This window comes from Elgaria multicarinata, chromosome 6, assembly GCF_023053635.1.
Source record: "Elgaria multicarinata webbii isolate HBS135686 ecotype San Diego chromosome 6, rElgMul1.1.pri, whole genome shotgun sequence".
Taxonomy (NCBI): Eukaryota; Metazoa; Chordata; class Lepidosauria; order Squamata; family Anguidae; genus Elgaria; species Elgaria multicarinata.
Genome location: NC_086176.1, coordinates 55,505,929 through 55,530,188, shown reverse-complemented (window position 1 = coordinate 55,530,188; position 24,260 = coordinate 55,505,929). Strand labels below are relative to the sequence as shown.

The 24,260-nt window shown below is 44.6% G+C and overlaps 1 protein-coding gene across 2 annotated transcripts in view; it reads right to left on the bottom strand.

The window, feature by feature from the left end:
• SPIN1 (spindlin 1) overlaps positions 1-5,348 on the bottom strand; it is a 50,344-nt gene extending 44,996 nt beyond the window's left edge. The window contains exon 1 of one of the 2 annotated variants that reach the window (XM_063129437.1): positions 5,015-5,348. The gene's annotated coding sequence lies outside the window, so the exon portion shown is untranslated. Of the gene's footprint in view, positions 1-2,038; positions 2,121-5,014 lie in introns of those variants that run through there. The other variant, XM_063129438.1, reaches the window with a different exon arrangement.
• Positions 5,349-24,260: the final 18,912 nt, after the last annotated feature.

Genomic DNA, 24,260 nt, shown 5'->3' with positions numbered 1-24,260 from the left:
CACATGGCATATACCATATACCACTTTCATAGTTCTATATCCTGCTTGGTGTAGATGTGTCATGGACACCAACAGTTATCAGTGCACTTCAGTACCACTATAAAGCTGCAGTGCATGTCAATACCGCTATAAAGCAGTAGTGTGGTTCCTGCCTTTTATATACCACTTTCATAGTGAAATATCCTGCTTGGTGTAGATGAGCCCCTTGACTCAGTTCACCAGAACATAGGCTTGTTCCCTATTAAATAGACAACACGGGGAATTGCTCCTAAGAGGGGCTTTCCAGCTAGTGTTCCAGCCCTATTTTATTGACAATAACTATGAACATTCCCCAAAGTTTCCTGGCTAAAGTATGTGGGATCCGTCAATGCATAATATTTATAAAGGACTAAATTTAACATAGCCTTAAACTAGTGTTTGATTCCGTAATAGTTGCAGGTCGATCTAATGTGCCAATTAAATACTAATTTTTGCTCTTTTCGCCATCAGCTGAAACTGCAAGATATGCCTATAAAACACTGAAACTTTTGCACGAGTTAATGTTCTAGCAACTATGGGAAATTGTCATATTCTTTTCTTAAGATGTCTCATCCCTCTCAACATTCCATATTACAGGACTATTTCTAATAGCAAAGTCATTACAAAGTCAAGTATCAAATTCTCTAAATGACTGACCACCTGCACAAAGCCACACTGCCCAGGCTGCACCAAAAAACAACTCTGCACATCTTGCCTCAACCCTTTGGCACAGTACATAACAGGTTGTGGGGGGTAGGGAGGGGGTGCGCAAAGCTAGGTCACTTCAGGTTACATTCAGGCAGCAGAAAGACAGAAAAGAATACTGACACCAGCATAGAGGACACACATCTCTGTCCATTGTGAAGGCTTCAAGCTTGGCTAAGCATAATGCTGAATACAATGGGAAATCTTGGAAGTTTGCTTACAATATTCCTGAGTACTGACTCAAACTGCCTATCAGATGGAAACAGCATTAGGTAATTATAGGACTAACTTGTTCAATTGAAAGTTTGACTTAGCAAGTGGAAACTAGTCTGCAAAGAATAAGCTGATCTATAAATTTATTTGTGAACCGCCCAGAGACCTTCGGCTATTGGGCGGTATAAAAATGTAATAAATAAATAAATAAAATAAATAAATTATTCAGAAGTCACACCAAGTTTAATCCAAAGTAAACATGCATAGGGCCATCTAAATTGCACTTTTCACAAACATGATAGTAGCAAAATAAAACACTTAAGAGACTAAGACTGTACTCTCAAACCAGCCTGCAACATGTAGACCTAGTAGTCAAGTTTGCTTTGTTACAAGTTCTTCCTTGCCTTTCCCAAATTAAAATTCCAGCATCAAGTACAATTCCCATACAGCACCTCCTGGACAAGCATACAAGTTATGGTCACATGTCTTAGGGTCACCTACAAAATATGTCCTCAAAAACAGCTGTCTGCCTGGGCCCAAGTTCCTGCTTACCCCCATCCCTCCTTTACAAGTGGAAACAGCAGATAGCTTCCCAGTCTGGTCCTTCCTTTTGCCAATAATGAACCTTGCCCAGAGAACCAGCATCCTCTCACCTAAACTTTATTTTAGCATTTCAGGTCCACCTTTCTGCCTCTCCTTTCCTTGAACTCTGGCTTACCATAAAAAAAAATTATGCTAGAAATCACAGCTTCTTCAAACAAACAAGATTTGTAACAGCAGAAAATAGTCTATTACAGTAGAACCCTAAAGGGCTTAAACTTACTTATCTTACGGGTTTTGCTCATGTACCACTCCCAACCCATGCAAGAATCCTCTGAAGTTCCACTGTTCCTTGCCTGCAGGGGTTGACAAGTGTTCCTACAACAGGGTTTTTTTTATTTTAAAGTCCTTTCTGACGCAGTGTTTTAAGCTTTAGGGCCATAGATTTGTCTCTAATATTTTAAGAGTTGAGGTTAAATGTCCTTCTCAGAAACTAGCCCTCATACACAGATTAAAACATTCTTTAACCCTTGTCAAGGCCTTGTCAGGTGTGAATACCCACCTGTTTGATCCTCAGGTAGTTTTCCAAAAACAGCTATTCTCACTGGAGCAAAGGTCCTCACCTCTGCTTTTGGTTCACTGTCCTAGAGCAAAGATTACAAAGTTACAACAAGCGAATTCTAATGTAGCCGAAGTAGATCCTAGCCAACATCCCTAATTATCTGATGAAACTATTTTACATAGTATAAGAGGATGAGGTGCCATCATAGATAATGCCCTGCTTGTTGAGTTCATAGATTTACCCACACCTGGGAGAAGAAAAGGGTGCAAGACATCATCCACTGATCTCAACAAGTTGGCACTCTTATCAAGAATGCTGAGTAAAAAGCCCAACAAGAACTTAACTAAAAGCTCCCTATCACAGTCTTGGGCTAAAACAGATCTCACATTGCCCTCACTGGTGGACAGAGACTAACCAAGCATTTTCAGTAGTGGTGCAACCCTTCGTTTTGGGAACCTCCCTTATCCAGCCTCTGCACCTTGAAAGCATTTTATAATGTATACTAACATGAAGTAATGATTTTGAACAAAGGCTCCTGATTAAGCATTTATGCAACACTGTCATGTGACAACAGAACCAAGAGTTCTAATTCCTAAACCTTAACTAAAATGTTCACTATTGTACCAATCTGCTCTGCAATTTCAGAGCAAGTTTACCAGTCATCATTCAAACTTTAAATTTCTGTTATCCTGTAATTTTTTTTGAAAGATACTACTAATTTTATTGATTATATTATACAAAGACCACAAAAGTATTGAAACATTGATATAAAAGATTAGCATAAAACTGTATTCTAAGTATTAGCAATACACTCCAAATAAATACACTCCAAGTAAAATGTACAATAGCAAAATAGTTTTCAGCAGCTGCAGCCACCCAGAAGCAGCAGAGAATCACAGAAAACTCTTGTACATTATCATCTTTTAAAGATAAACATGCAATTATACTCAAGGTCATTTTACAACAGAAGAATGTGTAGAGGGGAAAAAACACTGTCAGCTAAAGATGTGTATGCAGTCAGTTCAAAACTGTTTTATGAAGTTTTGTAGAAACCAGAAGGGGGTGCTAGTTGGTTGACCAGGATCTTAGGGGTGAAAAGTCTTCAGTGGTTAGAAACAGTTGGATATTTTTTGCTACCCAACATGGGATAATGAAGAACCTGAAATCCGAGTACTTGCTGAAGCACAGAAGAAACAAGCACAATTCTTCATTGTATGCAAATATTTCAGCCACGATAGGGTCATTAAGAGGGCAAATTATTTTATGGAACTATTGTGAAGATGATTCAAAGTTTTGTTTCTCACAGCACAACAGCATATTACCAGGAGAAGTAGATCAGGCTGGAAAAGAATCTATAGTTTTGCCACCCTGTTTTAGAGCTAATATACTGTCTGATACCTGGTAATCAGGCATGTCCCAAAATAAAAGGACTCGCTCTAAGCATACTGGCTAATATAATACCTACTTAATCACCGCCAACGTTTTGGTGCATCCGCCTCCCTTCCCCCACACCTAGGAAGATACACACATTCCAGTCAAGCTTCTCAGCAGAGGTCGCCCCACTCAACCCCTCCCCCTCTACAAGGCCTCAACTAAGCTTCCAGAATCTTTTGGACTTTTAGTTCATCGTTTTGTTCACAACAAACCAAAAGGGAGAATGCTTCAGAGCAAATATCCTTACCCTTGCTATGCAACCACACAGAAACACACACACACTAGGGTGGGTGAACTGCCTTTCCTTCCGGAGGGGGGGAGGGGAGGGAAAATAAAGAGAGGGAACGACACAAGTGGATGAAAGGCTAAGAAGCAGAGACAAAATGAGCTCCACGGAGGAAAAGGCAGAGCGTCAGCCATGTTTTGCTTTTGTGTGTGTGCATGTGTGTGTGTCCCCAGTATTTACAAACCTGCAGCTGCAGCAGCTCTTGGAGTCTGTGAAGGAAGAGATGGGTGGGAGGGGGGGAGAGAGGGAGAAGAGAAGAAAAAGAGGAGGGGGGAGAGCGATGAGGACGGAAGGGAGAAAAGCAGAAAGAAAGGAGAGAAGGGAGGAGAGATAGGCAGCAACAGCAGACAAAGGAACCCAGCAAAGCCTGACACACACACACACACACACACACACACACACACGCAGAGCTGCTGTGTCCGGCGCTGTGGAGTATGTTGCTCTTTCCTACCCCGTTCGACTACTTAGTGTGGTGGGGGGGAGGGAGAGAGGAGGTGGCGGCAACGACGACACACATTCTCATGGGCAGCAGTAGCAACAGTTCCTCCACCACCACTTACCACGCATCCTTCCCTCATCCCCGCTCTCTCCTCCCCCCGCTCAAAATCCCCGAACCCCACAGTTCCCCAGGGGCGTTGAGGGAGACTCAATTCCTGTGGCTATGAGGGGGATAAAGGTGGCGAAGGAGGGGAGGGAGGCAGTGGAGGAGGAAGGAGATAAGAGTTGGGGGGGGATCTGGGCACTCCTGCAGGGGCCCCAACCTGACACACAATAGCGGGGCGGTACACAACATTCAGGCGAAGGGGTTTTGTGTGTTTTTTGGCGCCGTGGGAGGGGGGGCAGGGAGAGAATGAGCCGAGCCTGGCGCCTCCCTCTCGTCCCTTCCCCCCTCCACACACGCACAAGAGGAGGAGCAATTAGAGAGCCGTGTGAGGGAAGGGGAAGAGGGTCGCCTCCCGCTCCCCCGCCAGGTTACTGAGGGAGCTCCCCTCTGGCTTCGCTCCCTCTTTCTTCATGGCAACAGCTTCCGGGAGGGGTGGTGGGGGGTGGAGCAGCGCGGGCCCGCCGCGAATGAATAATAAATAACGCCAGCCCCAAGGGAGGGGAGGGGGGCGGCGGCGACTCCCCCACAGCGACTCCCTCCGGCCGTGGCCGGTACTGACTGGCCAGGCCAAGGGCGGCGCGGCGGCTCTCGCGTTCCCCCCTCCCTCCTTCCCGCCCGCCTGCCTCCCTTCGATCCCTTCCCGCTTTCTCACCTGCTGCCCGAGCCCCCTTCTTCTTCTTCGCCGCCGCCGCTTCCTCCTCCTCCGCCGCCTCCGCCTCCACCCGGGCGGGCGTGCGGTGCCCGGCGGGGGGGTGGCGTCGGCGGGGGGGCCAGTGCTGCAGAGGCTTCGCCAGCCCCGCTTGCTCGGCCAGGCCGCTCAGCTCCTCGGCGGCGGTTGCTGCGGCGGCTCCCCTTGTCTCGCTTGGCCCCCTCCTCCTTTGCCGCCGCCGCTTAGCCCTCCTCTCCCTTGCCACATTCGGATCCTGCCTTCTGCCTGTGCGGGAGCCGCTGCCAGGAGCGAGGCCTCCGCACCTTCCTGCCAAATAGTGAGCCGCTCCAAACACGCGGCCCCGCCTTCCTCCGTGCTGCGGTGCGCAGGCGCACTTCGCCTATTGAACTGCGACAGGAGAGCTGAAGCCTTGAGCTCTCGCGCTCACCTCCCTCCCACCCTCGGCTGAGGAGTCCCAGTACGCGTGCGCGGGCTCAGCCTGGCACCTCAGTTGTCTGAGGATGTGGGGAACGTAACTTTGCTTTCCATCCCTTACAGGGCCGAGAAAACGCCTCAGGAGCTGCGCAGAAGCTGGCTCCGACGTTGTTACTGAAGGAGACGCTACTCTTGGCCCCCAGAATGTTAAAAAAACATTACACACCACGATTTAACTTCACGTTAGCTTCCCAGATGGCTCTTTTAAAACATATTTGATGTGATGAAGAAAAACCAAGTTAACCAAATCTAAGCTATCTATCTGCACCTCAAGACCTGTTTTGTATTACCACTATGAACGTTGGATCCCATCTCCAAAGTATATAATTTGCATAAATAATCAAAAGGATCACTGAATATCACACATATTTCAATTTGTTTAGGAAATAAAGTGCAATATGTATGAAAGCTGACACATGATGACTGTGCAGGTGCATACATGCTCCTTGTACACCTGAGATGCAGAACCTTCAGCCTCTGAGGCCCCAGTCAGACTTAATTAGTTACAATATGTACCATTCCCTATCCAAAGATTTCAGAGTGGTGAACAAATGGAATAAGAGAATAAAAACATTACAATTACATTTTAAAAGAACAAGGTACCGATTGAACCAGACGTCCCTGGGTTTCCTTCAGGAGGTGGGGCTTGGCATCCAAGGCCCATCCCCTGGAGGACTTCCTGCGGTTATTTCTAATCTCAGATTACAGCAGGAATTGCATGACTGGATGTCAAGGGCAAGCATAGTCAAGCACCTGCCAAGGACCCACCTGCCTACAGGGATTCACTAACAAGAGGCTCCTGGAGATGCCCCTCCTCACCATCACCTACCTCTCACTCTAAACTAGGCAATGGTGGTTGTGAGAAGGATGAGGCGAGGCCACTGCCTATTTGCTGATTGGCTTGGAAGCAATGAAGATAGCAGCTGCTGACAATGACAATGTATACAAAAAGCAAAGGCCAAAATGCTAAAATCTATATTAGTGTCATACCTTTATTTGACGAACTAACAGGTGACATAATAATGTGCAAGCTATTAGATGCAGACTTCATGGCTTTAACATCAGATATCATTTCCTTCCCCCATGCCTTTTTGCTTTGTTTACCATCTTGCCTGATGAAGATTCTGAAGAACAGCTTTTGATTTTTGAGTTGGCCTAATGTTTCGCTAATATGGATTTTAACATTTTTCTTTTGGAATAATTTATACCATACCCATAACTAACTCCTCCATTACAGTGTTCCTGGCCTGGCTGTTACATCTCAATAAGCTTGACATGTGACGTCTCTGTGCTGCATGGTGAGTTTCCACATTAGTGACAGAAACCATTCATTCATTTTATTTCTGTACAGCCCAATAGCCAAAACTCTCTGGGCAGTTCATAACAATTACAATACAAAATACACAGAAAAATAATACTAATTCTTTAACATGCTAAGTTTTATTCAATAAATAAAAAACCTACAGTTTACAAAACAACGTTAAGGATGTACAGTTTTCAACCAAGCACCAAAAAGCGGGGAAATTGGGAGTTAAGGCTCACCAGCCTTAAAGCCACATCCTCCCTAAGGAGGCAGAAAGTACCAGTGAAATTCTCATTCTCCAAAACAGATATAAACCATGAGGACAGGATGGAGAATAGGATATGCAGAGGTGACTGTGGGGTTGTGGAAAACTGATGACGAACAACTTAAGAGCCACCTACTTCTTTTTTAGGTTTAAAGCAGCCCTTCCTTCACTTACCTTCTCCGGCGGTAGCAGGCCTGGGCTACCCTCCACTGCCAGAGAAGGTAGCCCCCGCCGTCCCGCCTGGGCCCGCCATCGCCGCCGCACAAACTGCAGCGGCAACAGCGAGCCCAGGCACCCCCCCACCCCACTTCAATTACCTTCTGCAGCAGCGGTGGGCCCGGGCTACCGGGCCTGCCACTGCCAGAGAAGGTAGCCCCCCCCGTCCCGCCTGGGCCCACCACCGCTGCCGCACAAATTGCAGCGGCAACAGCGGGCTCAGGCAACCCCCCCCCACTTACCTGATCTCTTGGGGATGAGTGCAGGCCGCGCTCTCCCTTCTTCTCCCCCCTTCCCTCTGGGGAATCTGAGGCGCATGCGTTAGCTTATCAGATTCCCCATAGGGAAACAGGAATTTTTAAAAAATTAATAAAAAATTGATGGAATGGTCTTTTGAAAAAAGAAAGGCCATTCCATCAATGGGGAGGATAGGGCACTGCAATCCTACAACTGGATTGCATGGGGAGGCTCCCAATTTGCAGCTATTAGTGCGCAAAAAAATGGTCGCCAACCCGGAAGAATTTCTGTGCCAGTTTGGAACAGAGATGCTTCCCCCTCTTTTGTCATTTAAAGTGACATCCTGCCCTCAATATTTCATCAATCTTCTTGAAACGCGCAGGGTATATAAAACCAGGATTTCTTTCTGGCAGTACTCCGTTTCACAAAGATTGATGAAATATTTTTCATTTTAGGATGCTAGGTTGACCCACCCCCCAATAACTCCTTTTAACATGGTGGAATGCTCTTTTTACTGAGCATCCTTAACACAGGGAACACTGCTGTGTTCCCTGTAGGGGTGTGCACAGACCCCCCGCTCTGCCCCGCGGGCCGATCCGAAAATTTTGGATCAGCCCGCTCCGCTCCACACCGCTCCGCCCATACTCAGCTCTTCTTCGCCGCGGAGCTCCGGCTCCGAATCGGAGCTCCGCAGTGGAGGGGAGTGGTGCCAGGTAAGGCCGGGAGAGGAGGGCGGGGGGGGGTTACCGGGCCCTGCCACCGTTGCCGCCCATGCGGCGACGGCGGCAGACCCCAGTAAGGGACCAAGAGGGAGGGGGCCTTACCTGCCTCCGTCCGCGGTCCATCGGCTTCTTCAATTGAGCCCGTGGTTCAGCCAGGAAGTCTGGGCCGCAAGTGTGGCCCAGACTTCCTGGTTGAACCGCGGGCTCAATTGAAGAAGCCGATGGACCGCGGACGGAGGCAGGTAAGGGAGAGGAGGGGGGTTTACCGGGCCCTGCCGCTGTCGCCGCATGGGCAACAGCGACAGCGGCAGGGCCCTGTAAACCCCACTTACCTTTCCGGCAGAGCTCCGGATCGAGGCAAAGGATCCGCCTTCACCTCGATCCTCTTCGCCACGCTCCGCCGGCCCCCCAATCCTCTTTGCCTCCACCTTAAGGGGAGGTGAAGCACCCCGCTCCGCTTCTAATTCGCTGGTCTGATTAGAAGTGGAGCACATCCCTAGTTCCCTGTAATAAATGATTTTAAACAGCAAAAAATAGTTACAATAAAAACCAGGACCTGATAAAACACAGACATTAAAATGTCATTATATGCCATCAAATACTGGGAGTAGGAGAAAGTCTCAACCTGGTGCCCAAAACATGACAACATTGGCAGCAGGTAGACTTCAGGGGGGATTACATTTCACAGTTGGGACCCACCACCAAAAAGACCCTCTCCCTTGTTGGCATCTTATGAACCTCGGCCACTTCTACACAAAGCACGATATGACACTTTGAAAATGGTTTGAAAGCTGTATATAGAGTGTATCCTGGGCTCCAACAGTTGTAACTACTGTTATAAACTGTTTTAAAGCAGTAGTGTAGATCCTGGCCTCCTCAGAAATGGTGCTTGGAGGAGGGCTTCATATGTTGATTGTTCATATCAGGAGAGTTCTCCATATCAGGAGAGAATACTGTATACAGTTCTGGTCACCACACCTAAAAATTGATATTATAGAGCTGGAAAAAAGGGCAGAAAAGGGCAACTAAAATTATTAATTTTTATTTTATTTATTTTATTTTATTTTATTAATTACATTTCTATACCACCCAATAGCTGGAGCTCTCTGGGCAGTTCACAAAAATTAATGATTAAGGGGCTGGAGCATCTATGAGGGAAGGTTACATCAACTGGGATTGTTTAGCTTGGGAAAAAAGGAGGCTAAGGGGAGACATAATAGAGGTGTACAAAATTATGCATGGTATAGAGAATGTGGATAGGGAGACATTTTTCTAAGGCTGTGCTCCACTCCGTTTCAGGTCGGAGACGCGGTAGCGGATCGGGGTGCTTTGCCTCCATTGAAGGTGGAGCAGATCAGGGGGGCAGCGGAGCGTCAGGGAGCAGATCGACTGTTATGCGGAGCTCCGCATCTTTTTGGAGCTCCGTCCACCATCTTGGATTTTTCCCATAAGATTGCATTGGGCAAAAACACGCCTATAACTTCTTTGTTTTTTAAGCTACTTAAAAAACAACTTACTGTGCTTAGAGAGTGATGATTGGGGGTAATTTGTGTCGATTTTCAGAATTTTCAGAGTTTGCTTGCTATTAATTTCTTTAGAATGGCTAAGGAGAAGGGAAGCTCTTGTTTTCTCCCTTGATTGACAGATTCAAGTCCCCATCATGATGATAATGTGAAGCACCCTCCAATCCCAATGCTGGAGTGGGGTGGGACTAAGCCAGAGGGAGCCAGAGACAATTTCCTTTCTCTGGAGGGTTAGTTGTAGCTGCGTTTGTTTGCTTGCTTGCGTGTGTGTGTGTGTGTGTGTGTGTGTTTGTTTCTGACTTTTTGCTTAGCTTTCCTTTGTTCTGTTTTGACTTATTGCTTTATATAAATTTATAATTCTTCATTTAGAGTGTTTGTTTGTTGTTTCCCACCCACAACCCCTTCCCTTCCCAATCTGTCCTCTCTTTCTCTCTCTCTTTCTCTCTCACTCTGTGTGTGTGTGTTGGGGCCGTGACTGGGTTTGCTGTGCACTGCTTGTTAAGTGCAAAAAGCAAATAAAGTTTGAGCATTCAAATAAAGTATGGGCAAAGCACAATACACACTTTTCCCATTTCCCCAAATAATAAATACATCTGTAAGTAGAAAAAAGACGGAGATATTGTCCTATAGATTGCAATGGGCAAGCACTTTGCAATGGATCCCTATGGGCAAGTTTGTTTTCCCTATGGGCAAGTACTGTCCTTTGCTTTCTAACGTGTTTCTGAAAATGGGGTGGGGGATTTTCAAAATTTCCTCCAAAATCAGTGGAGGCTCGGATTTCCTTCCAATTGGGCTTGAATGTGGATACATGGATAAGCTCTCATGGTGCCAATTTTGAGGTTTGTAACTTGAAAACTGATGGAGTTCTAGAAAGGGGTGTGAATGGGGGTTAGGGGGTGATGCTTAAAATGAAAAAAAAAATTCCAAAAATCAGGGCATGCTCAGAATTGCTTGAAACTTGCCATGAATGTGGACCTAGGTGGCATCTGTGAGGGTGCCCATTTGCAAGTTTGTTTCTATAAAAATGTCAGAGTAAATCCCATTTCTGAAAATGGGGTGTAGGATTTTCAAAAATTCCCCCCAAATCAGTGGAGGCTTGGATTTGCTTCAAACTGGGCATGAAGGTGGATACATGGATAAGCTCTCGTGGGGCCGATTTTGAGGTTTCTAGCGTTCACAGAAAAAAAGTTATAGGCTTTTGAATTTCAATGCAAGTCTAGGGGTGGAAACACAGAGCTCCGATCCGGATCCAGAGCTCCTCAGCAGAGCAGAGCGGACCATAGGCGGATCAACGCGGAGCGGACCCGATCTGGAAGTTGCGGATCGGGACTCGGAGCAGATTGGGGTGTCCGTGCACAGCCCTACATTTTTCTCCTTCTTTCAAAATACTAGAACCCTGGTCATCCCATGAAGCTGATTGGTGGGAGATTCAGGACAAATAAGAGGAAGTACTTCTGCACACAGTGCATAGTTAAATTATGGAACTCACTACCACAAGATGTAGTGATGGCCACCAATTTGGATGGCTTTAAAAGGGGGTTGGATAAATTCCTGGAGGCAAAGGCTATCAATGGCTACTAGCCCTGATGGTTGTGTGCTATCTCCAGTATCTGAGGCAGTAAGCCTGTGTGCACCAGTTGCTGGGGAACATAGATGGGAGGGTGCTGTTGCACCACGTCCTGCTTTGTTGGTCCCTGGCCGATGGCTGATTGGCCACTGTGTGAACAGAGTGCTGGACTAGATGGACCCTTGGTCTGATCCAGCATCAGGGCACTTCTTATGTTCTTATGTGGTCCCAAGCCATGTAAGGCTTTGTCAGTTAAAACCAGCCTCTTGAATTAGTCTCAGAAATGTACAGGTGGCCAGCGTCAGTGCATCGGAATTGATGTTATATTGATGTTGGTGAAAAATCTTTCAAATGAACGCAAATTGTGCAAGAGGTGGTATGTGTGTGTGAGCGAGATTGAGCATGTGGAAGCAGTTTGCCACAGTGATTTAGCATTTCCACCTTGGAGCCTGATAAAGCCTGCTTCCTGAAAATAAGTGTTGCAAGGCGTGCTTGTTATAGAGAAACTGAGGCCAGATCTATACCTCATATCATGTTCCTGGTGGCTCCGCATAGACTTATGGTTAAATTGGAGTCCACTAGGAGAAGAGCCTTCCGTGTGTTGGTCCCCTTCCTATGGAATTCCCTGCCTTTTGGAGGTCAGCCAGGCACCAACATTGTGTTACTTCCGGCACCTCCAAAAAATGTTGTTTCAGAAAGCTTTCATTCAGTGACCAGCTGAGGTTTTACCAGAACTCAAGATTTATCAGAACTCTGTTTCTTTTTAAAGTAGCATTTTTATTCTTTTATCCTATCTGTTGTTCACTGCTCCGAAATCTTTGGATGTGGAGCGATATATAAATATTGTAAATAAATATATATCATATCACTACGATCCCATGATAGTGGCACTATATCCCTCTTGCACATTTATACCTCGTAGCACACTCAGGCCGCTTCTACACCAGCCTTTTTTCCTAGGGTTGTCCCACGGTGCTCCCTGGGTGTCCAAATGATACACCGGGACTCCCCAGGGGCAGGGGGGATGGGCACAGTTTTTCCCAAGGATAAAGAAACCCTGGGAATATTTGATTCTTCCAGCAGACCTGGGACTGCCCCAAGACCATGGGAGGTATGGGTGCCCATCCCACCTGGTGCCCGCTTTCTCACAAGTAAGCCTGGCACCAGAAATGGGCATGCAGCTGTGCGGCACAGCTCCATGCCCATCAGGGGAGGGGGAGTGACTGCATTTTCGCTATCCATGGGATGGGGGGGGGCGTTAAGGGCTGCGATTTCAGAGGAGAAATGTTTTTTAAAAACCTGTTTTTGATGGAGTGGGGCCTCGCTCTTGCGCAACCAGCCCCGCTGCTTAAAAAACAAAAAAGGCTCCTGTGACATTCCTGTTTCCTCCCAGGACGTTGTGTGCCGTGTGTGCACGCTGGGGGAGGCTCTTGCCATCAGGATATCAAGAGAGCCTCCCTCTTCCTCCCACAATGCTGGAAGGTGTAGAAAGAGCCTCAGTGACCTCTGTTATGGTATTTTAGATAATATGGAATAAAAAGCTGGAAATAATGCCAAAAAAGTGGTATACGGAATATGGAATGTGCCTCAACAATTATCAATGCACTTCAATATTGATAAAAAGACAACACTGGTGTAGATCTAGCCTGAGTGGTGTCAAATCTTTGAGTGTATGTGGGCCTTGAAAGAGGACTGGTAATGATTTTTTCCTTAGGTGATCGATGGGGAACAGACTGTAGGAGGAGGCCTAGTGGGAGGGAGGGAGACTACCACAAGTGAGATGTGTGGCTTTCAATCAGTGTTTGTATGCTAATTGTGAAGGACTCTGTGTTGCCAATGTGGAATGGAGATTTATTTATCCTTGTTGGGAATGGGTTTTTATATATACTGTATATATATATATATATATATATATATATATATATATATATTTCTGTGTTATGCTTTATTCTTTCTCCTGTTGACTACTAAGCTGTCGGATTAGGTTAGTTATATTTTACAGTTCTATTTGATATTGTATTGTGACAAATATTTGCTCCAGAAGCTTTTGCATCTTGCAAAACACCTGCACCAACCTGCATAATAGGCTATCTTGCAAATATTTATCCAAGATAGAGTTATTGGTCTTCCACATCTTTCTCATAAATCAATGCACTCTTCTAAGCTATAATTTTTATTAAAACCACACACACACAAATGAAATATTAAGATGTATGCCTTTATTAAGTTTGAATCAGTTTGATTCTAACAGTGGCATTCTAACAGAAGCATTCATGATGGCATGCTGTAACTTTTCACTGACCTAGGAGCCTATTATTGGAAAGGTGATTTTCACAAATAAGTGAACATAAAATATTGTAAGAGGTAAAAAGGACTTATGAAAGAGAAGCTGATGTTATCATGTTTTGAAGGGAAGTGTTCTTTTAACATTATTTTACGGCAAATTTACATGTTCAAGTTAAAGCCATAAAATGGCAATTGGCCATCAGCCCCATGGTAGACTTATCAGCCCACCACCCTGACCTCTGCCCGGGCGGAGGCAAGCAATCAGGGGTTGCCATCTGCCTAAAGATGCCTCCGCCATGATACTGGAGCAAGGTTAGATGGCGGATGCACTGCACTTGCCTCGCTCCAGCGAAAAAGTCAGGGTAAGTCCCCAACTTTTCAAAATCACAGCTTCGAGGGAAAGCCCCACAATGGCTGCAAGGCGCCTGCTGCATCATATAAGCAACGCAACGTCACCCCGCAGCAACCACAGAGCTTTCAAAACATCTAGGAAGCCCCAGGGTCTAACTCCTCCATACTTGATGTCATGTCCTTTTAACATTATTTTAGGACAAATTTACACGTTCAAGTTAAAGCCATAAAATGGCAATTGGCCATCAGCCCCATGATAGACTTATCAGCATCAAGCTTGGCTTCCCTTTTTGAGTAATTGTCTGAGGTGATGAGACACAATGGCCCATGACTCATCTTATGATAATGTATGGTAGCAGTTTTATATGTTCTAATTATCCAGCATTGACAGCAATTATCACATGAATAGAACAACTTAACCTATGAATACTTCCTAATTATTCTTTAGCTTACCGCTCTTGTTGACAGAATCAGAATAACTAAACAATAATAAAGCTTTTTCTCTCTTATTCTTGTGGCATATGGCTGTTCTTTTACGTTAATCTCTTGTCTTTAATTCAAAACTGATTTTCTATTATTGTCCTCAGAGTCACTGAAGTGAACAGATAGCTTTACCCTTTCAAACTCATGAAAAAAGTTGGGATAGTCTGTTCTTTTACTACCCTTGAGTATTCTAACAGAATGTGAATATTATTTTATTTATTTATTTATTTATTTATTACATTTTTATACAACCCAATAGCCGAAGCTCTCTGGGCGGTTCACAAAAATTAAAACCATGAAGAGCATAAAAACAACCAACAATTTAAAAACACAAATACAAAATACAATATAAAAATACAATATAATATAAAAAGCATGTTAAGGTAGAAGGTCTTAATCTGTGTTGTTATCTTCTGAGCATCCCTTTGGACTCAGGCTAATTGACACAAATGTTCTGGAAATCGAAGGTACCCACCTGCTTTTTACAGACCCAGGGGCTTGCTTGTTTCCTCCAGTGACCCATTCTAGTTGACTTGCCATAACATATACATGGAAGAATTCCAAAGGGGATTAAGTGAGCTAATCTGTTGCAGCAATAACAATGAAGGATAATGTGGCACCTTAAAGACTAACAAAATATATCAATACATGAGCTTTTGTGGCTTCAGGCTACTGCAACAGATGCATAAATTAGTAATTTCAGTAGGTAACATATATATACAGTGGGTTGGATCCAAACATTGTCATGCTTACAGTAGACCTGTTTAATTCAATTGGACGTAAGTGACTGATTTAAGTCCCACTGATTTCAATGGGTCTTCTCTAAGCACAATTCTGTCTGGATCCAACCCAGTGACTAAAAAGCAAAAGGGGTGTACATTTTAATAAAGTGGAGCAAAAGGTCAAGCAACACACACTCAAAATACTATAAGCTCAACCCACCCCAAAGGGCTAAACGCAGGTGCAGAACCTTTCTCTAGGCCTGACTTCTAGGCTCAAGCCCTTGGGACCCTGGAACCTTTTAGTTTTTCCTCTACAACATGCAACATTTTCACTGCGAATCATCGATTTAGATCATATTTCCATCCTGTAGGATTTGATTTCTTCTTTTGGGGTGGGTGGGCAGGGGGCTTCTGTAGTGGTGATGCTATTGCCTTTTTCATCTGGATTCCATGGAATTGCTTTTGATTGGCAGTGTTACAAAAACTGGATTACAATCCAATAAATCAAATAAAAAGCAATCGGATGCAGTTTTCAAAAGGAAGGTTTATTTCCCACTTAAGGTACCAAGAAATCTTCTTTGCGCAAAGGTCCTCCCTTCAGATCAAATGGGAGAGGGAAGGCCACAAACGGAAATGAGCTTCTTGTTTCATACAGGGAGAACCATTTGTACATATACAATTGTCTGCTAGCCCAAATCATCACCCCTTATGTCACCCGACATGCTCTGCTGGGAAGGGAAAGGGTTAATTCTGCACAATCTCCCTTCCTGCCCAACCCCCTTCACAATGTCCCCTGGGACATTCCCGTCCCACCTTGTCTATGCAGAAACTTCCCTCTTCACCTCCCCTCCATCCAATCAGTATTCACTATTCCTTCCCAAATTCCCGCTGGAGCGTGTGGAAAGGAAGGTGAAGAAGAAGCCCCCAGCCCCCCAAAATGGCTCCTGACATTTCTTTCGATGGGCGAGCTTCCCACCTCTTATTTCTCTCCCTGGTTTCCCACCGAGCCGTGGGGAAAGGAAAAAGGTGTTTGTCTGCGGGTGCAAGCGCCTGGCGATTTAACCAGCGGCTAGGGCTCGTCCTTTACACCTGTGTAAGCGACCTCACCCAAATAGGTAAATGGGGCTTTTCTTCCCTACCTGGGAGTAGAGGGTCTACTCTAGTCATCTAAAACCAAAAGATGGTATTTCGGGGAAGGAGGGTTTTGGAGAGAAGAAGAGAAGGGGAGAAATGGATGAAGGGAATAATGGGAAATCAGCTATTTTCCCATAACAGCACTACACAAGTTGTTTTGCTGTTTACATCAGATTCTTATGGCACCAGGAGATACAGACTTCACAGGTTTCCCATTTCTGCTTCTGTGTATCAAGGTAATGCGTAAGTGATGCCATAAAATACGTTTACTTGGGGCAATATTGCATTTTCTCAATATAGAGTTAATGAAATCTGTTTCCCTGAAAGAATTCATGTGCGTGGTACTTTTACCAATTTCTAGATGCGAATCCCTTGTTATTTGCATTTAGGCCAGATCTAAACTAAGCAGAATATGACACTTTGAAAACAGTTTGAAAACTGTATATAGTGTGTGTCCTGGGCCTTAACAGTTGTCATTACTGTTATAAACTGTTTTAAAGCAATAGTGTAGATCCTGCCCCTATCTTGTAAGCTATTTTGATTCCTGTGTTGAGAACTATTAATATTGCCTCCTATCTTATTCTTTTTCAACCTCAAACCTAGAAGTTCAATGAGGTAGGTCCACTTTATACTGCAAGACATATTCTTTCCATTTCACCCGCCTCTTTAAAATGAGTTTGTCTGATATAATTTAGATGTTTTATTGTTTCAAATGTTCGGTGACTTATATACAAAGTCTTGAAAGTACACCTGTGGTTTTATACATCTGGACATATTTATAAAAATCGTCCCTAATGTTATCAGACTCAATACCACATCCACAATCTCTGAATAAATGCTCTACATTGCTGCTGCTCTGTTTTTATTATGTTCTGTAAAAACACTGGGAGCTGGCTAAGTAGGTTGGAGGTGCTTTAAGATTCCACTTATTATTAGATACCTTTTTTTTGTTTCAGAGAGGTATTTCCTGAATAGAATCAGATGTTTCCTATCAGCTATATTTTGTCCTATAAATGGAAAGAGCTACAGCTCAGTAGTATAGCACATGCTTTGGATGCAGATGGTCCCAGGTTCAATTCCCAGCATCCCTCCTGCTTCCTTCCAGCAATGGTCACCTGGCAGCAGCCATTCCACCGGGCTGCAGGAGACAGAGAAGGGGAGCTCTGCTGAGGAGACACCTGCTCAGCCATCCCTCCTGCTCCCTTCCAGCAACAGTCACCTGGCAGCAGCCATTCAATCCCCCCCCCCCCGGTCAAATTGAGCTAATTAACTGCTAATTTCCCCTGTTAATTGTGTATTGTTGTTAATTTGCTATTGTGAAGTTATTGTAGGTGTGTAATGTATAATGGAAAGGAGGCGACAATTCAAGTTGTGCAGGGCAGAGGGAGATATGGTGATGGCAGGGTGAAGTGCCATTACAGGGGAAGGAGAGATAGATATTTAACACCCATCTTTCCTTCTGGTCACCCTGCCACCCTGGGGAACTTGGAGAACGAACCAAGCCAACCACGGACCCTCTCCTTGCTCCTTTGCAATGCCAGGTCGGTTAAAAACAAAACAAATATAATTTATGATCTCCTCACAGATGAGGAGGCTGACCTGGCATGTTTCACAGAGACCTGGCTGGGAGATGACAGTGGCCCAACATGGGCCCAGGCCCTCCCAGCTGGGTACTGTGTTATCGAGCAGGTGAGGAAAAGTGGGCGGGGGGCAGGGCGGAGTAGCTGTGGTCTATAAGGATAATCTCAACCTGACCAGACTTCCTGTCTGGGAATTGAATCACATCGAGTGTGTGTACCTGAGTCTAAAGACCAGGGATAGACTGGGGATTCTGTTAGTGTACCGGCCACCCTGCTGCCTATCAGACTCCCTGGCCGAGCTCACGGAACTGGTGTCGGAGTTGGTGTTAGAGTCGCCCAGGCTCTTGGTCCTGGGCGACTTCAACATCCCTTTCGGGAGTGGTTTGTCAGGTGCAGCTCGGGAGTTCATGGCATCCATAACAAACATGGGCCTATCCCAATTGGTCTCTGGACCCACACATTCAGCAGGTCGCACCCTCGATGCCGTTTTCAGTTCTGAACAGATAGATCTGTGGGCGGAGGTGATAAATACCTCTGCGTTGTCATGGACAGACCATTTTCTGGTCAGGGTTAATATCATGGCTACTATCCGCCCCTGCAGGGGTGGCGGACCTATTAAGATGGTCCGCCCTCGAAGGCTGATGGATCCTCTTGGATTCCAGAAAGCCTTAGAGGGTGCTATGGCTGGTATTGTCGACGATCCTGTTGAAGCCCTGGTCAATAGATGGAATCAAGACCTAACTAGGGCTATCGACACGACTGCCCCCAAACGTCCTCTCCGACCTGCTTCCAATCGGGCACCTTGGTACACAGAAGATCTCAGGAAGTTGAAGCAGGAAGGTCGATGACTGGAGCGCCAATGGTGGAAAACACGTCTCATATCCGACAAGGCACATCATAGAGAACATCTTCGTTCCTATGGGGTGGCAATACGTGCAGCGAAGAAAGCTTTCTTCTCTGACTGCATTGTGTCTGCGAATTCACGTCCAGCAGAACTGTTTAGGGTGGTGAGGGGTCTAACTCAGGCACCTCCTCCCCTGAACCCAGTTTTAGAACCTTCGGTAGTTCGCTGTGATGCATTTAATGATCATTTCACAGATAAAATATCTCGGATAAGAGCCAATTTAGATGCCGTCGTTATAACAGAAACTGAAGCTGAAGTGTCCAGCAACTCCATGAGTAGGATTACACTGGATCAGTTTCAGTTGGTAAGTACTGATGATGTGGACAAGTTGCTTGGACGAGTAAGGAAGACAACTTGTCCTCTTGATCCCTGTCCTTCTTGGCTGGTCGCCCGGGGAGGAGATGCAGTTAGACTACAACATATTGTTAATGCATCTCTCAGGGAAGGGAGTTTTCCACCATGTTTAAAAGAAGCAGTGGTATGGCTGCTTCTCAAAAAGCCCTCCCTGGATCCCCTGGACCTTAATAATTATAGACCAGTATCAAATCTTCCATTTTTGGGCAAGGTGATTGAGAGGGCAGTTGCCTTCCAACTCCAAGCAGTCTTGGATGATACAGATTTTCTAGACCCATTTCAAACTGGCTTTAGGGCAGGATACGGAGTTGAGACAGCTATGGTCACCTTAGTGGATGATCTCCACATGAGCATTGACAGGGGGAGTGTGTCCCTGCTGGTACTTTTGGACCTTTCAGCGGCTTTCGATACTATCGACCATGGTATCCTTCTGGAACGCCTGAGGGGTTTGGGAATTGGGGACACTGTGCTCCAGTGGTTCCGGTCCTACCAGATGGTGATGCTTGGGGATAGTTGCTCCTCAAAAAAGGAGCTGTTGGATGGCATACCACAAGGTGCCATCCTATCCCCAATGCTGTTTAACATCTACATGAAACCGCTGGGAGAGATCACCCAGAGGCATGGGGCGGGGTGCTATCAGTATGCTGATGACACCCAAATATATTTTTCTGCTAGCTGTACCCTGCCACGTGTTGCTGTGGCTCAGTCTGGTTAAATTGAAAAGAAAGAAAAGACAAAGTGGATGTTTCTAATATGTTTAATTTCACAATGCTTGTGGATATACAATATTTTTAGTTGTTCCATTGTCTGTGTAGATATAGAGATTGTCTAGTTTGCCGACTCTAGAACACGCAACATATAATTGTCCATGTGAGAAGCAATCTGTCTAGATCTAATTAGCAGTCTAGATCTAAACCGCACAATTCTAAAGATTGGCCCTGAGCTTTGTTGATGGTGATTGCAAACGCCAATCGAATTGGGAATTGCAATCTCTTAAATTGAAATGGCATATCTGTTGGAATCATAGGAATGCGAGGAATGAGGACATCTTCACCTTTGAAAGGTCCTGTCAAGATTGATCTCCGACTATAACAATTGCCACTTCGTCTATAGTTGGAGCATTGAATCTTCGCACATGTTCTCCAGCAGGCGTTTTGTCAGCATGAATAACAATCTTGTGTGTATCAGATGGCATCATGTCAATTGCTGTTTTGAACAAATGTACTAATTTTTTTTTTCGTGAAGTAGCTGTTGCAGTTTTGAAATGATGGACCTTTTTATGCCGGTATAAATTCCGCAGCGTGCATTCAATTCATTGTTCTTCCTGAGTCTGATTTGCAATTTTTCGTCGCAGTGCTTCCGCTCTGCGAGTACGACAACCTAAGTGTGATCTTCTGCGAGGCATTATTTGGATGAAGTAAAGCAGATTGCCACCAAGTACTAAAATTTCACCTTCCTTTAAGTACAGAATGATGTGGTTTATTGACCTTTCAACTCACTTCTGATACAGGCCATTTCGAGCCTCATCTCTAAGTTGGCATCAAAGTGGTTTATACACACACTCTTTCATACCGATTCTTTCATTCTTCCTTCCATTCCTATAATGTCATGATAATTTGAAAGTGCTTAGTCCAAATCATTTAACTGTTCTTATTCCAGCTTTGTTGGAATAGTAAACCAATTATTAACCCCACGATAACAGGTCTTTTTATATGAAAATAGCTGTACCCTGCCACGCGTTGCTGTGGCTCAGTCTGGTTAAACTGAAAAGAAAGAAAAGACAAAGTGGATGTTTCTAATATTTTTAATTTCACAATGCTTGTGGATATACAATATTTTTAGTTGTTCCATTGTCTGTGTAGATATAGATTGTCTGGTTTGCTGACTCTAGAACACGCAACATATAATTGTCCATGTGAGAAGCAATCTGTGTCTAGATCTAAACCACACAATTCTAAAGATTGGCCTTGAGCTTTGTTGATGGTGATTGCAAACGCCAATCGAATTGGGAATTGCAATCTCTTAAATTGAAATGGCATATCTGTTGGAATCATAGGAATGGGAGAATGAGGATATCTTCACCTTTGAAAGGTCCTGTCAAGATTGTTGCTTCTATGACCTATAAGAGCAAATAGGAGAGAACATGCAAATAGGAGAGGAGGCAGAGGCAGTGGATTGGCCTAATGTTTGGTTTTTAAAAAAGGATGTTTTTACGGTGAGGAGGTTAGTGGAAACTCCTGGCAGTTACCTTTCTTCAGAATGTGTAACTGTCACAGGTGTGACATCTATATTCACTCAGCCAATTGTGAGAGAACATGCAAATAGGAGAGGAGGCAGAGGCAGTGGATTGGCCTACTGGTTGGCGATGTCACAATGATCAGCAGGACTGGTTTTGAGGAGGCCTATTTCTTCGATTTTAAGACAAACCTTTGACCCCATATAGAACATAGTTACATAACAACGCTCGCGTATTCGAATGCAATGTTGTGTCAAAATTTCAAAGCAATCAGTGAAGAACTTTCGGAGATATAACGTCTGTTTTGAACGAACATTTACATTTTTATTTATATAGATGCCTTCAATAACAGCATCAGCTAAGGATAGGGTGTCTCCTCTGAATGAATGCTTGGAGGCAGTAATGGGCTGGATGAGGAAAAACAAACTGAAGCTGAATCCAGACAAAACGGAGGTGCTTGCTGTCAACGGCTCTGACCTAGGTTTGGAGGTGTGTCAGCCAGTTCTGGATGGGGCTACACTCCCCCTGAAAGACTGTGTTCGCAATTTGGGGGTGCTCCTGGATCCGTCGCTCAAAATGACAGCCCAGATAGATGCGACAGCCAGGAGTGCCTACTATCAGCTTCGGCTGATGCGCCCCTTCTTAGAGTCAGAAGACCTAAAGACAGTAGTGCATGCGCTGGTAACCTCAAGGCTTGACTTCTGCAATGCGCTCTACATAAGGCTACCATTTTACCTATTTCGGAAACTTCAACTAGTTCAAAATATGGCAGCCAGGTTGGTCACCGGTACACCTAGGGGTGACCACATTACATCAACATTAAAATCACTCCACTGGCTGCCAATTAGTTTCCGGGCAAAGTACAAAGTGTTGGTCATTACCTTTAAAGCCCTAAATGGTTTGGGTCCAGGTTACCTGCGGGATCGCCTCCTCCCATATAGTCCGCCCCGCACACTCAGGTCCTCTGGGGTGAACTTACTTCAGTCAGCTAAAACTAGGCTGACATCAGTTTCCCAGAGGACCTTTTCTTCTGTCGCCCCCAGATTGTGGAATGGCCTGCCAGAGGAGATTCGTAAAATTAACTCTCTGTGTGATTTTAAGGCAGCTTTAAAGACTAGCCTTTTCCGGCAGGCCTGTCCAGATCAATGTTAAATCATGAATTTTTAAGATGTATTGATTCCTGTTCTAATGTTGTTCCCTGCCTCGATCCAAAGGGAGAGGCGGGTAAGAAATTATTATTATTATTATTATTATTATTATTATTATTATTATTATTATTATTATTATTATTAAATCTCAGGTAGAAAAGCTCAGCAAGACGTCTACCTGAGCTCCTGCAGACCTAGTTGAACCAGTGGTCTGAGCTAGTAGAAAGCTGCTTCATTTGGTTACCATGTCTGGTTGACCATTCCTTAATGTCCTGCTGGCTGGGGATGATGGGAATTGTAATCCAACATACCTGGACATACCTGGGGAGCACCAGATTGGGAAAGGTTGGGTTAACCATTCTGCATAATAGCACAGAATAGTTAGTTGACAGGAATTAATGGTTCAGAGTTTGTTTGTTTATACTTTTAGTCCATCCAATAACAAAACTTCTCTGAGCAGATTATATGATAAATTAATAAAAACAGTAAAATAAATAAAAACAGTACACAAGTACCGCAGCCATTCCAGCCATAAGCTTTAGAATCTAAACATTCCTGAGAGAAAAGATAACAATGCAGGTGCCAGGTAAGCCTGCTTGAGGAAAGGGGTTTTTGATAAGTGGGGCACCACAGCTGAGAACTCTCTCTCTCTCTCTCTCTGTCTCTCAGCCATCCACATAACTTCATTCAGTGGGAGCACTCAGAAGAAGGCCTCTGAAGATGACACCAGGTTTTTTTAGCAAGTTCATATGGGAGATGTTCTTTTATGTACTCTAGCCCCAAGCTGAGATAGTTGGAAATCTCCACTTGATGGAGATAAACTGATAGAGTTTCAGTTGTTTGAGCAGAGCAGACTAAACATATGAGATAACTTGAGATGAAATATGTAATGAGGCAATGTGCCCTGGATTCCATCAAAACAATGCACAGGTCAAATAGTGGTAGATGAATTTTAGGATTCCATATAGTTCTAATTATTGTGCCTTTCCTATAATAAATATACAGTATCTAATATGGATAGGGGTTGTGGTTTTGGATGGTTCACTGGACTTATGAATTCAGGCTCCTATGTATATTACTTGGGGAAACTCCACTGAATGAATGAGCATGCATTGAACAGGACTACAGAAGAGGTTTTATGCTATCCTTATGAAGTTGTCTTCTACAGCCATCTAGGAAGGGTCTCTGAAGGAAAGAAAGGTATGCTCTTGGCCTGTACAGAAGGAGTCAACAACTGTGTCTATTCAACATTTCCAGAATGGATGGCTATAAAGAAACAGCTAAGGGCCCATCAGCATGTCAGGCTGTGTGTGGCCAACGTGCACAACCTTCCAAGAATCCTGCATTACACACTTACCAGATATAAAACCAGCCCTAAAGGCGATTACATAAAATTAAGTAATCACTCATTTTTGTAATATCCTTCTAGGCTTCTGATCTCTCTTTTTGCTGTACTTCTCTTGATACCATGACCAACAGTTTCACTTATTAAACAATGTTTTTTTTTCTGTGGTCATCTCCAGTATGATGCATTTCATTTCATGTTCTCTACATTTGTGGACCACACAACAATAATAAGCTTAGAACATCACAGTATAGAAAAACTTGCACTGTCAGAACCCAAATGTAGAACTGCAAAGGAAAATTTGGCACCAGGTAAAGTGTCAGCTTTTCCCCAGATAGTAATTTTCTAAAGATGATGATGATGATGATTTATTACATT